The sequence below is a fragment of the Eleutherodactylus coqui genome, chromosome 5, assembly GCF_035609145.1.
Source record: "Eleutherodactylus coqui strain aEleCoq1 chromosome 5, aEleCoq1.hap1, whole genome shotgun sequence".
Classification (NCBI taxonomy): domain Eukaryota; kingdom Metazoa; phylum Chordata; class Amphibia; order Anura; family Eleutherodactylidae; genus Eleutherodactylus; species Eleutherodactylus coqui.
The window spans coordinates 5,514,651-5,520,650 of NC_089841.1; positions in this window are offsets into that span (position 1 = coordinate 5,514,651).

Here is a 6,000-nt window from a genome sequence, read left to right on the forward strand (position 1 = left end):
CAGCTAGGCCTGTTTGCAGCCTTCCATATCATTTTTTTCTGGCTGCAGTTTGCGTTACAACACTGCTGTCAGCCTCCAACTGTACGCCAATAATTCCATAATTTCTTACACCGGTCTGTGTCTGCCGTCAACTTCACGCACAGCGTACGGCCACAGCCACTGATAGAGGGAAAGTCATATACACGCTATATAGCCTGTATTCTTTTTCAAATTTTTTTTTTTTAAACTTCCTTCTTAGGGCTACCTCTGACCATCTGCATTTTACAGGTTGTCTGGTGGGAGTTGTAGTACATCACTATTGCACAGCTGGGCCTGTTTGCAGCCTTCCATATAATTTTTTTCTGGTTGCAGTTTGCGTTACAATACCGCTCTCAGCCTCTAACTGTCTGCCAATAATTCCATAATTTCTTACACCGGTCCAGGCAATTTATTAGAAGGGTAGTATGGTCCGACATTGTGGCCAGAAGAGTCTGGAGGGAGGCGAGGGATAATGAGGCGATCGAGCGAGTCAGAAGGAATGTAAATTTCAGAATGTCTAAACATGTGCAAATATTGGGAGGAGTGGCGATACGTCATTGGGAGCTTAAAAGAAGAGAGCGCGGGATGCTGAGAGGGGATTGGGTGCATCTTAGCGACATAGAGTTAGACACATTTTTGTCCAGGTTGCAGGATGAGGTGGAGGCGGCTCTTTTGCTGGCATGTGGGGGGGGCGGAATGCAGCATAGGATTATGCTGCATCCTTCATGGCGGAATTTAGGACTTCCATGCCAGCAAATGGAATGAAAGGGCTTGTCAGGCCATTAGGGGCCTTCTAACGCCTTTTACAGCTAGTAGTTATAGGTTTTAAATTTAGATATTAATGGCATGGAAGGAGAAAGGCTGTGGCCTACCCACAACAAGCCAGCATCGGTTTTATTGTTCATTTAATAGTGGGAGCGCGGTTTAATGGGCAAGTCCCCCCAGTCCTATAACTACTGAGGCCGATATAAGGGACACTATTACTACCGTGGCCACTCTGCACATGGCAACATACCTGAAGCTGACTTAGAGTAGGTTTACACGTAGGGAAAAAGCTGCAAAATATCTGCAGCGGAAATTTCCATGGCAAATTCCGCAGCATTTCTGCATCCAAAAAACAGTCAAAATCCACACAGTTGGTGCAGATTTGACAGAATATCAACTGATATCATACTGTGAGGCGCTCCCCTCCCCCTCCTCCGTAGACTTCCCGCTGTCAGTGCTCATCAGCTCCCGGATCTCAGCACCTGGTAGCTGGGAACAAGAAGCTGGTGAGCACTGTGAGCGGGAAGTCTACGGAGGAGGGGAGCGCCGCACAGTATGATATCAACTGCGGATATGCAGTTGGTTTCCAGGCAAAGTCTGGTGCTCCAGCTAGGAGACAACTACAAGGTGTTCCTCCCTGTCTATTTTGAAGCAGCCCTGTGATAAGCCCCGCCTCCTGACGAGTTGGCACTTTGCTATTAATAAGTGGATTTTGGGTAGTAGTTTGGCCACTCGGTCTCTAAGTGGTTCGCCATTACTGCCCTATATAGACAGGGGGTACTTTGTGCCCAATCACCTGAATTTGCTACTTATGACTACAAGGTTTAGAATCATCTCAGAGATGATCAAGAGAAATGGGAGCCCCAGAGCTACAAGTGTCATACCGAGGGGTGTGAGTACTCATGGCAATGTAAAATGGTAGATTTGTCCCATTCTGTTGTCACTTTATCATTATGGGGTATTCAGTGCAGAATACTGGGGAACACAGGGCCACAACATAACATGTAAGAAAGTGAGAGGGTCTGAAGACTTCTGGATCCACTATAGATGTGATTCATCTAAGTAAGGTGGCAGCACCAGATAGGAGGCCCCATTCTGTTCAATATACTTATCAACGGCCTGATAGAGGGGCTGCACAGCAAAATATCAATATTTGTAGATAACACAAAATTATACAAGATAATTAATGCAACGGAGGACAATGTGCAGCTACAAACGGACGGAGATAAGCCGGGGGCTTGGGCAGGAAAATGGCAAATGAAGTTCAATGTGGATAAATGTAAGGTTCTGCACATGGGCAGGAGAAACGGATGTCACCAATATACACTAAATGGGGTACTGCTAGGGAAAAGGGAGATGGAAAAAGACCTGGAGGTGCTAGTGGGCTGTAGACTAAACTGGAGTAACCAATGCCAGTCAGCTGCTGCAAAAGCTAATAAAGTCTTGGGGTGCAGTAAAAGAGGTATAGGGGCGAGGGGCGAGAACATTATCCTCCCACTATATAAGGCACTAGTCAGGCCTCACATGGAATACTGCATACAGTTCTGGTCACCGGTGCTCAGGAAAGATGTTACAGTGCTGGAGGGGGTTCAAAGAAGGGAAACTAAGCTAATACATGAAATGAGAGGACTGGAATACCCAGAGAGGCACTAAAACTGGGATTATTCACCCCGGAAAAAAGACGGCTAAGGGGTGACCAAATAACTCTGTATAAATACATGAGGGGACAATACAAGGATCTCTGCCAGGATCTGTTTATACCCAGGACTGCGACAGTAATAAGAGGGCATCCGCTACGTCTAGAAGAAAGCAGGTTTCATCGCCAACACAGAAAGGGGGTTCTTTACTGTAAGAGCAGTGAGACTGTGGAACCTTCTGCCTGAGGATGTGGTGATGGCAGGATCCATAGAGGAGTTTAAGAGGGACCAGATGTCTTTCTAGAGTGTAAGGATATTACAAGATATAAATCTTAGGTGAATTGTTAATCCGGGTATACAGGCAGGTAGGAAGTATTAGGGGTTGATCCAGGGAACAGTCTGATTGCCATTAGGGAGTCCGGAAGGAATTTTTCCCCCATATGGGCTAATTGGCTCCTGTCTTTTGGGGTTTTTTTTGCCTTCCTCTGGATCAGCAACACAGGAGGATAAACAGGCTGGACTAGATGGACATTGTCTTCATTCAGCCTTACATACTATTTTACTATGTAACAACACTCTCTAGCCACTTTTGCACGGTTATTCTCATAGCTTTCAGTAGCTAGAAAACAGCAGTGCCCCTTTAGGAGATGATGGAGCGGTTTGGAGTCATTGTGAGAGACTTTCCAGGGTTGGAGTCTAGGACATTACTCTAACCATCAGTAGTGGGTTAATACGGAGGATGGTGTCCGGTGTTTGCACAGAGTCTCATTGTCTCCTGCTTCTATAAATGGGTGGTAGGAGGGTGCAGTCAACGGACCGCTTGTCTGACTGTCTGCTTGTGTTGTATAAGGGCAGATGAGGCACGGGAGGAACGAGTTATCGAAAATGCATCTGGTACTTCCTAGAGAATTGGGCTGATTTCTCATTCGCTCTGTTGTAGTGACTTTATGCACTTACAGTTGCAAAAGAAAGTAAGTGAACCCCTTAGGTCCAATGTCCATTACCGGATTTGTTTTGTGGAACATCCGCAAAATCAAGCCACCCATACGGATGCCTTAACGTCCACAAAGCAGCTAAAAGCATCCGGATCGGATTTGTATCCTGGCGTGCGGATTGACGCGCAGAAAGAAATCAGAGCATGCTCCATTGTTCTGTGGATCCCGCAGGGACGGCTTCCATGGAAGTCATTGAAAGCCGTCTGATCCGGGGCACACCTGCAGCTGTCACCGTGTACATGCCGCGGATCTGCGGGAAAGCAGAAGATTTGAAAACAAAAAAGAAAGTGCTGGGCATGTGCTGGGTGCATTAGCCAGCGCTCCCAAGCACCTGCACTGTGCTGAAGAAAGAAGATCTGGCCAACACGGAGGAGACCTGCGCTAGAGGCGGAGAGGTAAGAAACTGTCCTTTTATGTCTATGGCCACAGGCACGCACGGATTCCGCTGCAGTATTCAGCCGTGAAATCCGTGCATGCAAGTGGACATGAGGCCTTTTAATTCCCTGAATTCTTGCATTAATTACTTATACAATGAGGTCTAATTGTATCTAAGTCACAATTGTAGACAAGCACAATGTAACTAATACCACAGACACAGCTGTACTGCTGATTATCCACAATGCAGGGAGAAAAGTATGTTAATGACCAAGAGCTAAGTGGCAAAAGATGTTTTTATCAAGGAGATGAGGTGGCAGTAAGTATTTCACAAGTGCTTTGCCCATTAAATAAAGGCAAATAAAGCCTGGTTACTGACTGATCTGTTCTTCTCAGTGTGATTCGTACCTTGATGTAAGCAACTTCCAGAAGACATGTTATAAAGGGCAAGGCTCCAAAATGTAAAGGGCTGGGTGCATATCACTCGCCAGTTTTATCTACAGATAGAGGACATACAGGATTGTTCTACTCTCCCTAGGAGCGTTCTGTTATATCACTCCAAGCATACAATGGAGGTCCTGAAAGAGTACAGCGGGAGATGGAGATGTCAGGATGAGGGCAGTTAGCAGAGGGCGGAAACAGTAAAAGGTTGGTTTTTGAGAGGTTCAATTTTAGGTAGAGAGAGGACATAGTGTTAGAGAAAGCAGACAGTCGGTGGCGTTCTGGAGGACCGGCGCTGTGATGTCATATGAGGAGGTGTACAACTGGGTGTCATCAGCATAGAAATGGTACTGAAAGCCAAATCTCCAGATGGCTTGTCTAATAGAGGCTGTGTAGATGTAGAAGAGGAGGGGGCCAAGGACCGAGCCCTGGAGGACCCCAACTGCAAGGGGAAGAGGAGGGGAAGGGGGCAAGAATCAAGCCCTGGGGGAACCAAAAGAGCAAGGGGAAGGAGAAAGAAGAGGAGGGGGTTGAGGGCCAAGGGCCAAGCCCTAGGGGACCCCAACAGCAAGGGAAAGAGGAGGGGCCGGGGACTGAGCCTTGGGGACCCCAACAGCAAGGGGAAGAGGAAGGGAGGCAGAGCCAGAAAAGCAGACACTGAATGATCAGTCAGATAGGTAGGAGGAGAACCAGGAGAGAGCAGTGTCCTTTAGTCAAATGGAGAAAAGCATAGTGAGGAGGAGTTTGTGGTCAACAGTGTCAAATGCTGCAGAGAGATCGAGGAGGATCAGTTGCGAGTAGTCGCTCTTTTATTTGGCCGCTAGGAGGTCATTTGACACTTTAGTCAGGGCGGTTTCTGTTGAGTGTAGGAGGTGGAAGCCGGATTGTAGGGGGTGAAGAAGAGAGTTTTCTGGGAGATAGCTTATAAGGCGAGAGTAAACCAGGCATTCTAGTAGTTTGGAGATGAAGGGGAGGTTGGAGATGGGTCGATAGTTGGCAGCATTGGTCAAGTTAAGAGTGGGTTTCTTTAGCAGTGGGGATATGATAGCATGTTTGAATGAGGAGGGGAAAATGCCAGAGGTCACAGAAAGATTGAGCGCTTCAGCCAATCACAATCAGAGCTACCAGCAGGTGGGGATTTTAAATCCCCACCTGCTGACAGCTGAGATCTACAGAGCCGGGGACAGCCAGGAGAAGACGCGGCTGAGCCCGGCAGCTGAAGGGAGGTAAGTATGTATTTTTTTTTAACACTTTTCTTTGTTTTTCAGGGAAGGGCTTATATTCAAAGCCCTTCCCTGAAAAACATTTCAGGGGTGCTGGCAGCAGGATTCTCCACTGCATCTGTCAGAGATGTGGCAGGTGCAGCAGGGAATTTTTTTTCTTTGTGGGGATGCAGGAAACATCTGCCCCATGCGGCAGATGTGTTCCGCATCCCTGCGAAACATGGCAGTGGCGGAGAACATAACTGGTGACTAAGGGAGAGTTGTCATCATGTTTGGGTATATGATGGAGGGGGCATCTTAGTTTTCTGTCTGCACTGTAGAGGATGAGCAATACAGCTGTCTGTGTGTTATTAGTTACATTACATTGGGGTCACTTACTTTCCTCCCTGCACTGTGGATGATGTCCTATTCTCTGTGTTATTAATTACATTGTGCTTGTCTGTAACTGTGACTTAAATAAATTACACAGGGCAGCATTACTGGATGCTACACTCCCTGACTCCCCGCCCCTCCTTGTTTCCTACTTTAAGAACAGAAGACATTGAG